We start from the raw sequence: 19,435 nt of genomic DNA, 5'->3' as shown, positions 1-19,435 counted from the left end.
TCTCCACAGTTACCTTTTTTGTACCAATGTTTTCCTTACCATTTTATGTGATAGTCCTTTTTAGGATTTCCATTCCTCTTCAACTGTACCGCCTACTGAGCTGTGTCTGTATCTATTTCCCTAGAGAACTTCAACCACATCTCGTCGTTCCCTAGTACTTCCGTATCCCACTTCTTTGCGTATTGCTTCTTCCTGACTAATGTCTTAAACTTTAGCCTACTCTTCATCACTACTAGATTGTGATCTGAGTCTATATCCGCTCCTCGGTACGCCTTACAATCCAGTATCTGATTTCGGAATCTCTACTGAATCTCTAACTGAAATCTTCCCTTGTCACCTGGCCTTTTCCAAGTATAATTCCTCTTGAAACTTCCTGGCAGAGTAAAACTGTGTGCCAGACCGAGACTCGATCTCGGGACCTTTGCCTTTCGCGGGCAAGTGCTCGACCGTCTGAGCTACCCAAGCACGACTCACTCTCCGTCCTCACAGCTTTACGTGTGCCAGTACCTCGTCTCCTACCTTCCAGACTTTATGAAACATCCCCTTTGAAAAATTAATGAATTACTGTGCTGGTAAACCTCTTACGTTATCTGATTTTCAAACAGCTGAGCAAAACTGAAAGTACTCAGACATTTCTCTCTTTACTTATTCTGATCATCACTAAACTGACACACAATATCTTTTTTTTTAGCGTAACGGGAGCTGACTTTCAATAATCCCTACAAAAGAATGACCCTGACTAACAATAACCTATACCTTTCATGAATCACTTACCTCACAAAAATCTTCGTTACTCAAACTACTGCAATACAGCGAGCGCCAATACTGCCAGCTGAATAAAAGATTCTAACTACTGAAGGTACTAACTACTGATAGGCATAGTTAGCAAATGAAAGATTTTGATAGAGAACAAAAAATATATTTACCTTAATAATGTTCAAAAGTCATCATATATATGTCAGTGCATGATATCCAATACTATAAATTTACTCTTTCTGATGGACACACCTCCAACTGCGCAACGTTACGCGCTGTTCACATCCAGCTGCCCAACACTACAATAGCAAATATTCCAACAATGCAAACCAGCCACAGACTCCACACAGCACAGTCAGTGATTTTCATATAGAGCGCTACATGGCGTTACCAACATAAAAACCTAAACAGCCTACTTAAAACTTTACAGAAGCTCTCTCATTCTGGATACCTTCTCCTCTTGTGATTCTTCAACAGGGGATTCGCTGTTACTAGCTGATAGTTGTTTCACAACTCGGTCTTTCTCTTGCTCATTCCTTGTCCCAAGCCCATATTCTCTTGTAACCTTTTCTTCTACTCCTTCCCCTACAACTCCATTCCAGTCTCCCATGACTATTATATTTTCTTCTCCCTTTACATACTGTATTGCCCTTTCAATATCCTCATACACTTGCTTTATCTCTTCATATACAGCTTGAGACGTCGGCACCTATCCCTGAAATACCGTTATCGGTGTTGGTTTGCTGTCTGTTCTGATAAGAATGACCCTGTCACTGAACTGTTCACAGAAACACGCACTCCGCCCTATCTTCTTATTCATAAGGAATCCTAGTCCTGTTATACCATTTTCTGCTGCTGTTGATATTACCCTATACTCATCCGACCAGAAATCCTTGTCTTCTTTACACTTCACTTCACTGATCCCGACTGTATCTAGATTGAGCCTTTGCATTTCCCTTTCCAGATTTTCTAGTCTCCCTACCACTTTCAAGCTTCTGACATTCCATGCCATGACTCGTAGAACGTTATCCTTCCATTGATTATTCGCTCTTTTTCTGATGGTCACCTCTCTCTTGGCAGTCCCCTCCCAGAGTTTCGAATGGGTGACTATTCCGGAATCTTTTGCCAATGGAGAGATGGATACACGTTACGTATCTTTAATGCAGTGGTTTCCGTTGCCTTCTGCATCCTCATGCCGTTGATCATTGCTGAGTCTACTCACTTTTTGGGACAGTTTCCTACCCCTAGAACAAGAGAGTACCCTGAATCTCTGTCTACTCCTCCGCCCTCTTTGACAAGACCGTTGGCAGACTGAGGGTGACCTCTTATGCCGCAAGTCTTTGGCCGCCAATGCTGATTATTAATCAAAATTTAAGCAACGGCAGGACCTAAGAGGTTTTGATCATGAATCAAAGACACTAACCCCTAGACTACAGGTCGTGTTACAGGTTGGTTATAATTCTAAAAAGTTTCGGTGACTGAGAGGGCGGCCACGAGAAACTAGTGATCGCAGGACAATGATACTTTATGGAAGCATTTGTAAGGATACGCGGAAGAGAAATACCTAATAAATCATTCTAGTTTCCACTTGAGAGTGTAACGTTTGTTAACTGCGTACAGTGTTTACGTTCAGATAACAATAATTGCTCAGTGTAATGACCATCCGCACCTATGACAACCTGTAACCGAATCGCACAATTGTTTGCAGCACTTTACGAACGGTGGACCTCTGAAATGTTCAGCTGTCGTGACAAAGCTAGTGCACCGATTGAAGATCCAACATTCTAAGCCATGACAGCAGTAACTTCTCCAACAATTTGCGGGCCAATTGGTCGTCGACCTCTCCCAGGAGCAGTTCCCAAATCGCCAGCTAATTCGAACTTCTCAATGGCGTTCTTCAACCCCGTTGCGGAAAGAAGACCTCTTGTGTTCCTTTAATACTTCGCTACTCGGAAGGCTCAGCAGTATTATTGCTATTCTTTTTATAAAACAGCCTTGTAGGTAAAGCCCCGCTCACCCTGTGCAGGCCCATGTTGACTGTCTACAACTGTAACGCACACTGGTGCGTGTGTTTCACCCCTACCGCATCGTACCAGTACCAGCACCTGACGAAAAGTCATGGCACTAATACTTCCGCCTATGCAAATCCTGCCGAACACAGTATGAACATCTTTCCTATATAGCACGGTACCCATATGGTAATTATTTTTCAGTTTACACTTGCTCATGTAGCAAAAGTATGCTTATAACCAACCAATATATCGATACGAACCAACATTCTCATGTGAAACAGACTGCAGTAGTCAACAGTGATGGAACGCAGAGCCGTGTCTGGAGGATTCTGTGATCCTGGAAGAAGAGATTTATAAATTTTTCTGATTTTGTGAGTAGATTTAACAAAACTGAAGTAGTATTGAAAGATATTGCTTAAATGGGCAGTACTGATAAAAAATATTGCACACTACAAATTCTATAACTTATTCTTGGTTTTAGCGTGATGATAATGAAGAAGAAATTTTATTTTCTCCACATAAATTATTAACTGTGTATAAATTATTGATTAAAAATAAAAGAAAAGGGCTACAATGAAGACTTGAGAAAATATACAAATCTATTACAGCAAAAAAAAAAAAAAAAAAAAAAAAAACAGATAATCCAATCGTAAAGTCTTGGCAATGCTCTTTCCCCTGGAAATTGAAAGTAGGTATTTCGTCAACTCGTTACGCTGTATCAATATCTCTGCTATATTCGGCATCAAAATCAGCCGCACATGTAAGATATAGGCCTGTCAGTTAGGATACAGGAAATGAAAGTCAGATGAAAAGGTGTGATGTTTGTGAGACCTGTCTTCCATTTATTAATGAAATACTTCGAATCTGAAGTCTTTGGTCGGATAGTATATTTGCTTCAGTTCCTGTTCAAGGACCATTGAGCTCCTACTACGCCGTAACGAAACAGCAGTGAACACTCCGTTGCTGAACAGCAGCGCGATGTGTAGGCGGCAGCTGTGTGAAATTTTCAATGAAACACACTGTTACCACATAAACCATATTAGCGACAGACGTAACTACGTTCGGTAGTACACATTTCCGTCAGCTCCTGCATGCGTGAAATGTGATTTTCTAATGACACTGGGACAAACTACGTGCGTCTATAGTCCCGGGAAAGACTTTTTCTCGTAGGGTGGACGTAATGGGTCCTAGGGTCCTTGCTAATCTCTAGGCCGATTGACGTGCAGTAATGAAAAGAATCAGCTGTAATCGAGGGCAAACCCTGTAATCAATATGTTGTCAGACACCGTACCTCACATGCGGTCTGTAATCGAATTGTGTGCTTCTGGAATATCGCCTCAGCTGTGCTACTGGATACGTGATACCCTGTCAGAGAGGTGACAGTTGGCAGTAATTGCTGAAAAGCCATCGAATAAAACTGAAATGATTTCTGGAGTGCCTCAAAATAATTTTATAGGCCTTCTGCAGTTCTTTATCTATATAAACGATTTAGAAGACAATCTGAGCAGCCGTCTTAGGTTGTTCGCAAATGATCCTGTCGTTTATAGTCTAGTAAAGTCATCAGATGAGCAGAAAAAACTGCAAAACGATTTAGAAAAGACGTCTGCATGGTACGAAAATTGCCCTGCCCCCCGCCCCATGAACCATGGACCTAGCCGTTGGTGGGAAGGCTTGGTGTCTCAACGATACAGGTAGGCATACAGTAGGTGCAACCACAATGGAGGGGTATCAGTTAAGAGGCCAGACAAACGTGTGGTTCCTGAAGAGGAGCAACAGCCTTTTCAGTAGCTGCAGGGACAAAAGTCTGGATGGTTGACTGATCTGGCCTTGTAACACTAACCAAATCGGCTCTTTGCTGTGCTGGTTCTGCGAACGGCTGAAAGCAAGGGGAAACTATAGCCGTAATTTTTCACGAGGGCATGCAGATTTACTGTATGGTTATATGATGATGGCGTCCTCTTGGGTAAAATATTCCGGAGGTAAAATAGTCCCCCATTCGGATCTACAGATGGGGACTACTCAGGAGGAAGAAAACTGGCGTTCTACGGTTCGGAGCGTGGAATGTCAAATCCCTTAATAGGGCAGGTAGGTTAGAACATTAAAAAAGGAAATGGATAGGTTAAAGTTAGATGTAGTGGGAATTAGTGAAGTTTGGTGGCAGGAAGAACAAGCCATCTGGTCAGCTGACTACAGGGTTATAAATACAAAATGAAATAGGGGTAATGCAGGAGTAGGTGTAACAATAAATAAAAAAGTAGGGGCATGGGCAAGCTACTACAAACAGCATAGTGAACGCATTGTGGTGGCCAAGATAGACACAAAGCGCACGCGTACCACAGTAGTACAAGTTTATATGCCAACTAGCTCCACAGATGATGAAGAGATTGATGAAATGTATGATGAAATAAAAGAAATTATTCAGAGAGTGAAGGGAGACGAAAATTTAATAGTTATGGGTGACTGGAAATCGATAGTAGTAAAAGGAGAAGGAAACGTAGTAGTTGAATATGTAATGGTGGTAAGGGATGAAAGAGGAAGCCGCCTGGTAGAATTTTGCACAGAGCATAACTCAATCATAGTTAACACTTTGTTCAAGAATGATGAAAGAATGTTGTATACATGGAAGAGGCCTGGAGATACTGGAAGGTTTCAGATATATTATATAATGGTAACACAGAGATTTAGTAACCAGGTTTTAAATTGTAAGACATTTCCATGTGCAGATACGGACTCTGACCACAATCTATTGGTGATGAACTGTAGATTAAAACTGTAGGAACTGCGAAAAGGTGGTAATTTAAGGAGATGGGATCTGGATAAACTGAAAGAACCAGAGGTTGTAGAGAATTTCACAAAGAGCATTAGGGAATGATTGATATGAACGGGGGAAAGAAATACGACAGAAGAAGAATGGGTAGCTTTGAGAGATGAAATAGTGAAGGCAGCAGAGGATCAAGTAGGTAAAAAGACAAGGGCTAATAGAAATCCTAAGGTAACAGAAGAAATACTGAATTTAATTGATGAAATGAGAAAATATAAAAACGCTGTTATGGCTTCTGTCCGCAGCTTATGGTCGTGCGGTAACGTTCTCGTTTCCCGCGCCCGGGTTCCCGGCTTCGATTCCCGGCGGGGTCAGGAATTTTCTCTGCCTCGTGATGACTGGGTGTTGTGTGATGTCCTTAGGTTAGTTAGGTTTAAGTAGTTCTAAGTTCTAGGGGACTGATGACCATAGATGTTAAGTCCCATAGTGCTCAGAGCCATTTGAACCATTTTGTTATGGCTTCTGCAGCACTTGTTAGGAGCAGACACAGAGGCTGCGCCAAAGACTGAAACGACGTGGAATTTTACAATTATTTATTGAACTTTCTTTACAATTCCTCCCTCGTCGACGCTGCCCAGCCCTGCGGATCCCTCTGCCTGGCTGCTGGTGTGTAGATTCTCCAACAATGCGCGCAACTCGTGCCGTTCAGCGCACTCGGGGGCCTCAGGCCACCAGTGCTCCGCTGAAGCCAGGATGCCCTGTCGTTGAAATGAAGTCGTCACCGCTCTGCGCCCCAGATCGGGCACGCCCACGGAGCCGCGTCGCCGTGAGGTCAGCTGTCGACGCCTGCTGCACCGGCGGCTGGGAAGCCGTCAGTCATGATGTCCGCGAGGTACCGTCATGGATGGACCAAGCGCCGTGCAGCCGGGTTGCCATGAAGTCCGGGCGTCAGTCCCCGGCGGCGCCTGTGACCAAGACCGCACTGCGGCCGGTCCTGCTGGCAGTTCTCGCTGTAGTTAGTCAGCCATGGTGCCGACCGAACTCGGGCCGACCCCCAGAGCTGAAGTTGACATCTGGCGGCGAACGGATGACTCCTGCGAGCTGGAAAACACTTCCAGAATCGTCAGCTACGAAGATTGAACATTCGGACATGGATCACGTCCGTCCTCAGACCCGAACTGGATCCTAATGACTTCTGTCTGTTGCTGCCTGCGCTCCACTATTTATATCCGGCAGGAGGACGTTTTTTACCCTCGGTGGTAGCTTTTTGTTATTACTCCCACAGTATATTGCAGCGTAACTTAGCGTGCTGGCGTCACTTCTCCTTATTCAGCACTCTCCAGGCTTCACTCGGCGGTCCGTCTGTGTGCGTCCTTGCGTCAGATTGTTGGTAGACTGCTGCTGTCAGCAAGGCTGTCTGTGCCTGCCTACTTCGTAACGACTCGGTCGCCGGCGTGCCTCTGTTTTGTCATTCTCCACTGTGTGAAGCAACGCTTACTACATGTGGCCGCAACAACGCAGTAAATAAAGCAGGCAACAAGGAATTCAAAGGTCTCAAAAACGAGATCGACAGGAAGTGCAAAATGCCTAAGCAGGTATGGCTAGAGGACAAATGTAAGGATGTAGAGGCATATATCAGTATGCCTACAGGAAAATTAAAGAGACCATTGGAGAAAAGAGAATCTCTTGCACGAATATCAAGAGCGGATGGAAACCCAGTTCTAAGCAAAGAAAGGAAAGCAGAAAGGTGGAAGGAGTATATAGAGGGTCTGTACAAGGTCGATATACTTGAGGACAATATTATGGAAATGGAAGAGGATGTAGATGAAGATGAAATGGGAGATACGATACTCCGTGAAGAGTTTGACAAAGCACTGAAAGATCTAAGTCGAAACAAGGCCCAAGGTGTAGACAAAATTCCATTAGAGCTACTGATAGCCTTGGGAGAGGCAGCCCTGACAAAATTCTACCATCTGGTGAGCAAGATGTATGAAACAGGCGAAATACCCTCAGACTTCAAGAAGAATATAATAATTCCAATCCCAAAGAAAGCAGGTGTTGACAGATGTGAAAATTACCGAACAATAAGGTTAACAAGTCACGGCTGCAAAATACTAACGCGAATTCCTTACAGACGAATGGAAAAACTGGTAGAAGATCAGTTTGGATTCTGTAGAAATATTGGAACACGTGAGGCAATACTGACCCTAAGACTTATCTTAGAAAATGAATTAAGGAAAGGCAAATCTACGTTTCTAGCATATGTAGACTTAGAGAAAGCTTTTGACAATGTCAACTGGAATACTCTTTTTCAAATTCTGAAGGTGGCAGGTGTAAAATACAGGGAGCGAAAGGCTATTTACAATTTGTACAGAAATCAGATGGCAATTTTAAGAGTTAAGGGACATGAAGGGGAGCATTGGTTGGGAAAGGGGTGAGACAGGGTTGCAGCCTATCCCCGATGTTATTGAATCTGTATACTGAGCAAGCAGTAAAGGAAACGAAAGAAAAATTCGGAGTAGGAATTAAAATGTATGGAGAAGAAATATAAACTTTGAGGTTCGCCGATGACATTGTAATTCTGTCAGAGACAGCAAAGGATGCTGAGGGGATTAGATTAGGCAATGAGACACTTAAAGTAGTAAATGAGTTTTGCTATTTGAGGAGCAAAATAACAGATGTTGTTCGAAGTAGAGAGGATATAAAATGTAGACTGGCAATGGCACGGAAAGCGTTTCTGAAGAAGAGAAATTTGTTAACATCGAGTATAGATCTAAATGTCAGGAAGTCGTTTCTGAAAGTATTTGTGTGGAGTTGTAAGTAAGCTGTTTATGTTTTCTCTATGTAAGTAGGCTGTTTATGTTTTCTTATTGGCAACGTTACGTAGCGCTCAATATGAAAATCACTGGCTGTGCTGTGTGCAGTCTGTGGCTGCTTTGCATTGTTGTAATACTCGCCATTGTAGTGTTAGGCAGCTGGCTGTGAACAGCGCGTAGCGTTGCGCAGTTGGAGGTGAGCCGCCAGCAGTGGTGGATGTGGGGAGAGAGATGGCGGAGATTTGTAATTTGTCATGAACTGATATATATATTATGACTTATGATGATATCAAGGTAAATACATTGTTTGTTCTCTATTAATATCTTTCATTTGCTAACTATCCCTATCAGTAGTTAGTGCCTTCCATAGTTTGAATCTTTTATTTAGCTGGCAGTAGTGGCGCTCGCTGTATTGCAGTAGCTTGAGCAGCGAAGATTTTTGTGAGGTAAGTGATTTGTGAAAGGTATAGTTTAATGTTAGTCAGGGCCATTCTTTTGCAGGGATCTTTGATAGTCAGATTGCGTTGCGCTAAAAATATTGTGTGTCAGTATAAGCACAGTCTCATATATAAATTGGTTAAAGGGGACGTTTCATATGTCGACCCTTAGCCTAGGATACCTCACTGGAATCTTCTGATTTTTTCTTGTAGTTTGTGTAATTAGTGTAGATTTTGTTTATTGCTAGCGCGTAATTGTAGAGAAAATCTCCTTTGTAGTTGCAGTCTTTCATTGTTGTACAGTAAAACAGTTGTGGCATGCATATAGATTTGCACCAAGTGTTTCGTAGCTGTAATTAACTAGATATTATTTTCAGTGTTATGTTAATGTGTTCTCTTATTTTTGCTCTTCAAATTGTGTTTTTCTGTGTTGTCGTGTGAAATACTGTGACAATAATGGCGTGTGAAAAACGTAATACTAGGCTCCAAAGTAAACTGAGAAATGACAGTGAAAATGAAAGTAGTGTGTTAGCGCCACCGAGTAATGAATTTACTAATGTTCAAAGTAGTAATTTGGTAACTGTGCACAGGGAAATGGAGCGGGCGTCAAACAATGGCGTGGACAGTGAAACAATTAGTGAAGAGGGAAGCATTATCGATCGATCGGTCGGCAATAGCTCGCCTCAGAAAGCCGAAATGACACGACACGATCTCGCAAATACTGTAGATTCAGGTTTTGGATCCTCACCGTTTTCTCAAATAAGTCAAGACACATTTTCTGCTTGTCAAAATGTGAATGTTTCCGGTGTAAATTCACTGCCGAAAAGCACTGAGGAACATGTTTCAGACACCAGTGCATTGTTATTACAATTAATGCAACAAATGGGACAAAAGCTTGAAAAGTTAGACACAATGGAACAAAATCTTAAAAAGTTAGACTCATTGGAGCAAACTCTTGAACGAACACGTGAGGATTTAACTGCTGAGTTACATCACATTGAATCGAAATGTCAAAAAGTCTGTAATGACGTAAAAACACAAATTTGTGAGCATTTCCAACCTATTTTTTCGCGTCATGAAAATGCACTACAGAATCACGAAGCAGCCATAAAAGAACTGCAAACTATTGTTCATGAAAATCATGAGACCTTGCAAGCAAAATTTGACTCAGTTGCATCTACCGATACGGTTATGCAACTTGCAAAAACTCAGGAAAACTTAAAGGTCACAGTAGACACGATTGCAACACAAATGGACACTCTGAAACTTGGTTCAGAAAAACATAGAGAGGAAATGATTTCACTATCGGATAAAGTAGCCGAACTTTCGGATCAATTCACTAACTTATCTACAAAGGTAGATGATGATCTGAATGACACAACACCTGTAGCCTTCATGGACACTGAAGAGTATGAACAAATTAGAAAATTCAAACAAAATCAAAATCAAATCAATACACAGTACAAAAGAGAAATCCGCGAAGTGCAAGATCAGTTGGCACAAGTAGTACAAGAATTACGTATTTCAGAGGACACTCGCGCCCCAATACGGGAAGAGGGACATACAAATACGGAACAGACACAAAATAACAACACAGGGCACTTCAGAAATTGTGAAAGAAGTTGGCAAGGTACGCCGAATTTTGAGATGAAACCGCCGAAACGACGTAACAATGACCGACATGCGACTTGCCGACATGATGATTTTGACTATAAGCTGTTCATTACTACACGTAAATTCAAAACATTTAAGAATTCTGGCAACGACATTCATCCACAAGCATGGCTCCATCAATTCTCTCATTGTTTTCCTCCCAACTGGTCGTTAGAACACAGATTAGAATTTATGTGTGGCTACTTAGAGAATGAACCAGCTGTAAGAATGCGATCGGTCATTCACGATTGCCACAGTGAAGGAGAATTTTACCATGCCTTCCTCTCAGCATATTGGTCTCAAGCTACACAAGACCGTGTAAAACATAACATCATAATGATGAAACACTTCGAACAATCTGAATTTTCCAGTCTTGTGAAATATTTGGAAGACATGTTGCACAAGAATCAATACCTGTCAAACCCATACAGCCCCTCAGAACTCATCCGCATTTGCTTAATCAAAATGCCTAAACATTTACGACATATTATTTTAGCAGGACGTTGCAAAGACGACATTGAAGCTTTTCAGGGACTGATAGTGTTTGCACGTGTGTTGGTAATTCAGCAAGGGACTGGATAACAGCATTGCTGGTTCTAAGGACAATTAAAAGAAAAACTTTCTGAGTGCACGAGTGGTGGTTTATGGACTTGCTATATTCTCTGCAAGAATCTTCGATGGTGATTGTGCACCTGCACAGTCGCAACGGATGGCTGCTGGCCGTCTATACCAGGACTACAGTGGGTCTGCACCTCTGGTGGCCCACCAATACCATTATCTCTACAAGGACTACAGTGGGTCTGCATCTATGATGACCTACCAATACCATTATTTCTACAAGGACTGCAGTGGGTCTGCACCTCTGGTGGCCCACCAATACCGTAATCTCTACCAGGACTACAGTGGGTCTGTTCTGTGATGACCTACCTACCAATATTCTTCCAAACTACGACTGACTCTGCTGTGGGTTTGCTCTGTTGTGGCCCATTACCTGTATGCATGTCAAGAGTCAGCACTGTCTTTCCGTTGGGAGGACAACACTGCTTCTTCAAGACTCCATGGAAATCCACTACTTCCGTGTGCATTTTCTTTTACTGCTCAGACTTTGAGAAAAACACTGCTATTCTTCTGTTATGTACGATTAGGACTGTCTTTATGGACTGTGAGACAATTTTAGCTTTTGACCAACATTGTATCAATAAGTGTGTGCATTTGATTTCTTTGTTATTGTAATTATGAAAAATTTTATCAAATCATTATTGGCCACTGCCCAAAAAAAAAATTTGTAAAATTTTTTGTGGGGAGCATGGGGGCTATGTAAGTAAGCTGTTTATGTTTTCTCTATGTAAGTAGGCTGTTTATGTTTTCTTATTGGCAACGTTACGTAGCGCTCAATATGAAAATCACTGGCTGTGCTGTGTGCAGTCTGTGGCTGCTTTGCATTGTTGTAATACTCGCCATTGTAGTGTTAGGCAGCTGGCTGTGAACAGCGCGTAGCGTTGCGCAGTTGGAGGTGAGCCGCCAGCAGTGGTGGATGTGGGGAGAGAGATGGCGGAGATTTGTAATTTGTCATGAACTGATATATATATATTATGACTTATGATGATATCAAGGTAAATACATTGTTTGTTCTCTATTAATATCTTTCATTTGCTAACTATCCCTATCAGTAGTTAGTGCCTTCCATAGTTTGAATCTTTTATTTAGCTGGCAGTAGTGGCGCTCGCTGTATTGCAGTAGCTTGAGCAGCGAAGATTTTTGTGAGGTAAGTGATTTGTGAAAGGTATAGTTTAATGTTAGTCAGGGCCATTCTTTTGCAGGGATCTTTGATAGTCAGATTGCGTTGCGCTAAAAATATTGTGTGTCAGTATAAGCACAGTCTCATATATAAATTGTTTAAAGGGGACGTTTCAGAGTGTAGCCATTAATTGATGTGGAACATGGACGACAAATAGTTTAGACAAGAAGAGAATAGAAGCTTTCGAAATGTGGTGCTACAGAAGAATGCTGAAGATTAGATGGGTAGACCACATAACTAATGAGGAGGTATGGGTGGCACAACTTGACTAGAAGAAGGGATCGGTTGGCAGGACATGTTCTGAGGCATCAACCGATCACCAGTTTAGGGTGGAGGGTGAAAATCGTAGAGGGAGACCAAGAGATGAATACACTATGCAGATTCAGAAGGATGTAGGTTGCAGTAGGTGCTGGGAGATGAAGAAGCTTGCACAGGATAGAGTAGCATGGAGAGCTGCATCAAACCCCTTCTCTGGACTGAAGACCACAACAACAACAACAACAAAAATTGGCTTTAGTCTCTAAATAATGAAAAGTGTGAGATTATTCACATGAGTGCCGAAAGTAATGTGTTAAACGTCCGTTACACAATAAATCAATTAAATTTAAAGGCCGTAAATTCAACTAAATACCTAGAAATTCTAATTACGTACAACTAGTATTGTAAAGGACATATAGAAAATGTTGTGGGGGAAAGTGAACCAAAGATTGCGTTTTATTATCAGAACACTTAGAAGATGCAACAGATCTACTAAAGAGACTGCCCACACTACGCTTGTCCTTCTTCTTTTGGGATTGCGCGATGTGGGATACTCACCAGATGGGTTATCAGAGTACACCGAGAAAGTTAAGTGAGGAGCAGCACCTTTTGTATTATCGAGAGAGTGTCACGGACATGATACAGGATATGCGGCGGGACATTCTCAAGAATTTTCTGTCACGAACTTTCTCCTCCGTATGCGAAAACATTTTGTCGACGCCGACCTACATGGGAAGAAACAATGATCATAATAAAATAAGGGAAAATATATAAGTGTTCGTTTCCTCCGCGCGGTTTTTCTACAGTGGAATAATAGAGAATTACTGTGAAGGCGGTGCGATGAACCTTCTGCCAGGCACTTTAGTGTGATTTAGAGAGTATCCATATAGACGTAGACATAGATGTAGAATTAATCTACAAAGTGTCGGTTATGGCAGGTCTTATTCCAATTAAATTTAAAAATGCTAAATAAAAGTGATTCATAATGGAGGGCAGATAAAAAGTTCCAGCTTGTCGAAGCAATCGGAGTTCAGCTACTACATGGTAATTCGATGCTGATGTCAAACACTTTCAGGACCGACGGACAAGGTCAAGCGTATTAGTTTGAGGTAATAGGCCCTGGTCTGAAAACGAATGAGTTGGAAGTTATAAGTGAAAATCTTTCTGATGTCTCTGTCAGTGAAAGTGGCTAAGATTGTAGGATAGGCGATCGCGACGAGCTCTTAGGTATAGAAGTTGAGATAATGACTCAGCTAATCCAATGCAGACTGCGTACTGTGTATTGACATGAACAATCTTGGTGTACAAAGTCTGTGCTGTCGAAGACTGTATTAAAGTCGATCACCCCTAACCAAATGGAGCTGTACCTGGTGATGGAAATTTTAGATATGATTCTCGTGAATGGCCAAGCAAATGGTAGCAGCAGATAAGCGGAAAGGTTGTGCAAGAAAAATTAACTGCTTAGAAGACATCCGGCTCACATCATGTTTCAAAGAGTGTTCCAATGATTAAGGGAAACAGGGAAATTGGTACCACCATACAACGGCCGAGAAGGATGACGAACAATACAGACACCCGACTTAGAAGGTGCAGCGCTTGCTCCATTGACTGAGGCGCCAGCAATCAGCTCTCGAGCAGTTGCACGTGAAATAAATGTTTTTCGGAATACTGCTTGGCGAGTATTACGGGAAGTGCGGCCACACCCCTACCATCCACAGAAAGTGCTTGCTTTGACTCCTGCTGACTTCTGACCACGTGTCCTGTTCAGCCAGTGGTTCTTGCACCAACTTACAGTCTATCCTCACTTTCCTGCTATATGTCCTTCTCACGGATGAAATCACTTTCACAAGAGACAGGATGCCAAATAGTCGCAATAGTCATTATTTGGCCAATAAGAATCCTCACACTACAGTTGTGAAGAGACATCAACACAGATAATCAGTCAACGTGCGGGCAGATGCAGTCAGTTACTTAAAAAACTTCTTGGCAGATAAAAACTGTGTGCCAGACCGAGATTCGAAATCGGGATCTTTACTTCCCGCGGGCAAGTGCTCTACCGACTGAGCTACCCAAGCGCGAATCTCGACCGCTCCTCGCAGCTTTACTTCCGTCAATTATTATCAACTAGACCTGTTTCTTCTTTGTCCCCACTTAAATGCACCAGTGTACAAAGTGTTTATCTGAGGTGTACTACCATTGTTCCTGGAACATATCCCATTTGTATTCGTTGAAGGATGTGAGTCAACAAAATGGAGGAGCACTTCACTTCGGACTGAGGATTCGTGAACCCTGGATCAGATATTCCCTGAGAAGTGGATAGCCAGACGAGGTCCTCATTACATCCCACTCGATTTCTTTTTGTGGCGTCGTGTGAAAAGCCTTGTTTACGAGGCACCTATCGACACTGAAGAATTCTCGCTGCTTGCGACTTTGTTCAGACGACACCGGGCATAGTGGAACGGGTACGACAGAAATTCTTGCGACGATCCTATGCTTGCATTGACGCTGGGGGACGTCATTTTCAGTAACTGTTGTAGATGTAGCAGCGTGTGAACAGTGGGAATTCGGTACGTCATGGTCAGGGTACAGAACTTGCGGCTCTTAATCTGAGCGAAGTTCGAGGCTATGGAGGAACTCTAGTAGATTTTCGATTATACCTTTCCATTCGGAAGTTCCCGACTAGGTCCCTTAACTCAAATTGATACATTTACCCTTTGATACATTTACCCTTCTCCATGATCCCTGAAGATAACATCATCACCAAATCAACTCTCATATTATGACGACTTTAATATAAATTGCTAACAAGTGATTTATGTTCTCCGGCGGAGGTTCAAGTCCTCCCTCGGGCATGGGTGTGTGTGTTTTCCTTAACGTAAGCCTAGGGACCGATGACCTCAGCAGTCTGATCCCGTACTCCTTACCACAACTTTCCAAAAAAATTATGTTCTCGCTCGTATTCTACATGAAGAAGTCAAACCTGCACACTAATAAAGTAAGTAGTGGTGCACACGAAGCTGTACAAGTCCGACGAAAACCTAACGAAATATCGATTTGAACTACTAGGGATATCCGGAAAGTAAGTTCCCATTGATCGCGAAATGGAAACCACTTTGAAAATCAGAAGTATTTAATGTGCAACAGTTAGCTACAGCTTCCAGCCACTGCTCTACATAGTCACCACTCCGACTTGACATTTGTCGTAGCGTTGTACCAACTCTACAATACCCTCGTCGTAGAAGGCAGCCGCCTGTGCTTCCCGCCAATTCTCTACGCTCATCTATTGTTCGTTGTCTGTGCGAAAATGTAGTCTCCATAGGCAGTAGTTAATGTGAGCAGGGAAGAAAAATAGAGGGACCCATTTATGGGCTGCAGTGTGGGTGATCAAACACTTCCATCGAAAACATTGCAGGAGCATTTTCATTGCCCCTGTAGATTGCGACCGAGAATTGCCACAGAGTGGGAACCGAATGACAGTTCTGTACTGTGGACTGCATAACTTCAGGCTAAATCTCTCACCAGGACCTCACACTTGGCGGGAGACACTACTTTCTACGCATCTTTATGTGCTCACCATGCGTTCAAAACTGAAAAGAGCGAAGTTATGTAACCGACAGGCATACTAGAGACACTGTCGAACACATATTTGCAAAGCTTTATTAGATTTTCACAGTGGTTTCCATTTCTTGACCGATCGGAACTTACTTTCCGGATATCCCTCGTATAATAGCACTACAAGTTGCATTTCACTTATCATACAATGTTTTGTGTTGCAGGCGTATTTTTTTCTTCACATTATCAATTTCTTGAAATTTTTTATAACGTCTGCAGAGGCAGATCGTGAGGACTCGATACGATCAGGATGTCTTTCAGATTACAATCGCGCCGCTTCACTAACAGTTAGGCTGTACTGCTATTGGTGAGAACCATTATTACTTCTTCGACTGCCATACACTTTGAGGAAGTGTGAATAGCTTCATGGGAAAGTTGAATGATGGTTACAACAGCAGAGCGCAGGCTAATCTGCTTAGGGCGAACAGGTAGACCTTACCTCAATTGCGTGTGTACTTACACGTGGTAGAGTAGTCAGCCGCCTGAGGAACCTCTTACTTTTGCACTGTTTTCTTGTTACTGTTTCATCGACTTCCACACATGTTATGTCTTCGAAGTCCTCTTCAAAATCTCTTTATAGAACGACAAAAAAAGGTTCCAATAAATAAGACGTTGGTGTCATAGTTTGTCTTTTATGCACGAAAAAACACTTAAGTAGGCCTGAAAATTGACCACGTCTACCCACTATAATTGAGCTAAAACAGCACTTCGATATTTTCAGTCTTTCTGGATTTACTTGGGTGACATTTCTTAGCTACCACACTCTCTATGTTCCTCGTTATGTTAACATGTGGCGAAACAAGCGCTGTATCATTGTGAGAGGCACAACCCCATTTCATTGCTACTAGCGCAGAGTCATCATAATGCACCTGTGCGTAGCACACAAAGTATTGCGCCATAATCTAAGAGTGAAATTAAAAATTGAAATAGCTTTTCCAAAACTGGTCGATGTATGCTTCAGTATGTTGATGTTAATATTGTGAAGTCTCAGAATGATCTAATGAACATGTTTCTCTAAATAATAAAAACAGTGACGCTAAATAATGAAGCTAGAAACCTAAAAATTCTACAGAATGTGCAAATGTATGTATCAATCAAAAGTTACAAGTCTCAACTTGATGGGAGCTATTTTGATCAAAATCGGTGATTTTACGAAAATTTGAAGGCGCTATATATTAGACTCATAAAGACGGAAATTCGTATGTAGCCTAAATTTGCTATAAAAACTTTAACTATGTGGCTCTATTAGGCTACCTCCATTAGTTTTCAATTTATTTACTAAAAACCAAATTTGGAACAGAAACGTCCTTATTCATAAGAGACTAAGTACCATTTGTATTTATAATAGAACGTTCTAATTGCAGCACTTGATTACAGTCATTAAATAAGACAGCTGTACCAAGTTTCAAGACTTTAGTATAAATAACAGTCAGTACAAAGTGCTCTTAAATAGGGAGTTCAGAGCTCATGTTCTACTGTCGGTTCCGTTCTAAAAATTCTAGCTAGCAAAGTTTAAATGCAGTCGAACAACTTTTTCCGTAACTAAGCAAACATAACTTTAATTATATACAAATTATGAAGATTGTAAATTGTTACACAACAGAGACATTAATTAATACGTTTCCGAGATAAGGGTCATTTAGATGCTGCTACCTGTGTCTACAGCGGTTGATAGCAGATGTTCCGTTCGGCGGTCTGCTGCCTCTACATACAAATACAACCAGAAAGCCAGTAAGAGGAGGCACTTCGCACCGAGCCACCAGTCTGTCTGCCTTGGATGACGTCAGAGCGAGACACCTATCAAATGCATGTTTTCGGTAAAAATAGGCAGTAAACTTGCGAGCACTGTACACCGTCCTGGATCTCTTAGATTTATGGAAGAGACACATCACACCGAGATGCCAACCTGTCCTCGCCGGTGAAAAGCCCGGCATACGTTATGACTCAGATGACGTCACAGCCAGTCTCCCACCAAACACGTTTTCGGCAGGTAGTGAACTCGAGAGGACTGTAAACTGTCCTGGATCGCTTAGATTTCTCTGAAGTAACTGTTTGTGTGCCGCCTGTAATGTTGGCAAAACTTCGTGACAAGTGGTAGGATAATTTTCCACTTCTGTAGCGAGCTATTAGCTTTGATGATTAGAAGTTAGAGCGTTAGGCCATTTTGATTAGAACTTATCGTAGAGGTCACTTCTGAGCTGCTAATTGCGTTGTTTCTGATAGGGACATTATTATTATTATCAGGAATATTATTATGTTTCTACATCTACATCTACATCCATACTCCGCAAGCCACCTGACGGTGTGTGGCGGACAGTACTTTGAGTACCTCTATCGGTTCTCCCTTCTATTCCAGTCTCGTATTGTTCATGGAAAAAAAGATGGTCGCTATGTCTCTGTGTGGCCTCTAATCTCTCTGATTTTATCCTCATTCTCTCTTCGCGAGATATACGTAGGAGGGAGCAATATTCTGCTAGACTCCTCGGTGAAGTTATGTTCTCGAAACTTCAACAAAAGCTCGTACCGAGCTACTCAGCGTCTCTCCTGCAGACTCTTCCACTGGAGTTTATCTATCATCTCCGTAACGCTTTCGCGATTACTAAATGATCCTGTAACGAAGCGTGCTGCTTTCCGTTGGATCTTCTCTATCTCTTCTATCAACCCTATCTGGTACGGTTCCCACACTGGTGAGTACTTTCCTTTGTTTTCGGATTGCATTTCCTTAGGATTCTTTGTGTGTGTGAACTTTTACTGGATATATTAATCAGTTAGAACACAAAACTTTTATTTATAGTCATAGTTCCTGATCCCGCTGAGTAAATAACAAGTAGGGACATTTTGTTCCAGTGAACACAATAATACGGTGGAGTTGAAGGCTGGAATTTATGGGCAGAATGTTCTGCATCGCTTTCTGGCTGATCGCAAAAAAAAAAAAAAAAAAAAAAAAAAAAAATTAAAAAAAACATAAAAAAAATTAGACACTCGTAAGTATGGCGACGAATAATCCAAGGTTTCCAAATCCAGTTGAACGAGACAGATTAACGAGACCGATACTTGCGGTTTGCGGCATCGTATAAAGTATGTTGTGCAAACAATTAATACGTTTGTACATGGGCTCATTTCATAATCCGTAAAATCTCCAAACCATAGCCATTTTCGCGCAGATATGGCTGGAGTGATGGTTCGGCGAGGTTCGCCAAGGTCTCGTACAGGAGGGGCACGCACAATGTCTTTCACACAACCTGACAGGAAGAAATCCGGATGGGTAATGTTCGGAGATCGCGTCGCCAAGTTGTTGGTCCATCACGTCCAATCCATCGCTGTGGAAATGT

The sequence above is a fragment of the Schistocerca piceifrons genome, chromosome 1, assembly GCF_021461385.2.
Source record: "Schistocerca piceifrons isolate TAMUIC-IGC-003096 chromosome 1, iqSchPice1.1, whole genome shotgun sequence".
Classification (NCBI taxonomy): domain Eukaryota; kingdom Metazoa; phylum Arthropoda; class Insecta; order Orthoptera; family Acrididae; genus Schistocerca; species Schistocerca piceifrons.
Note: the sequence above shows the minus strand (reverse complement) of the source record.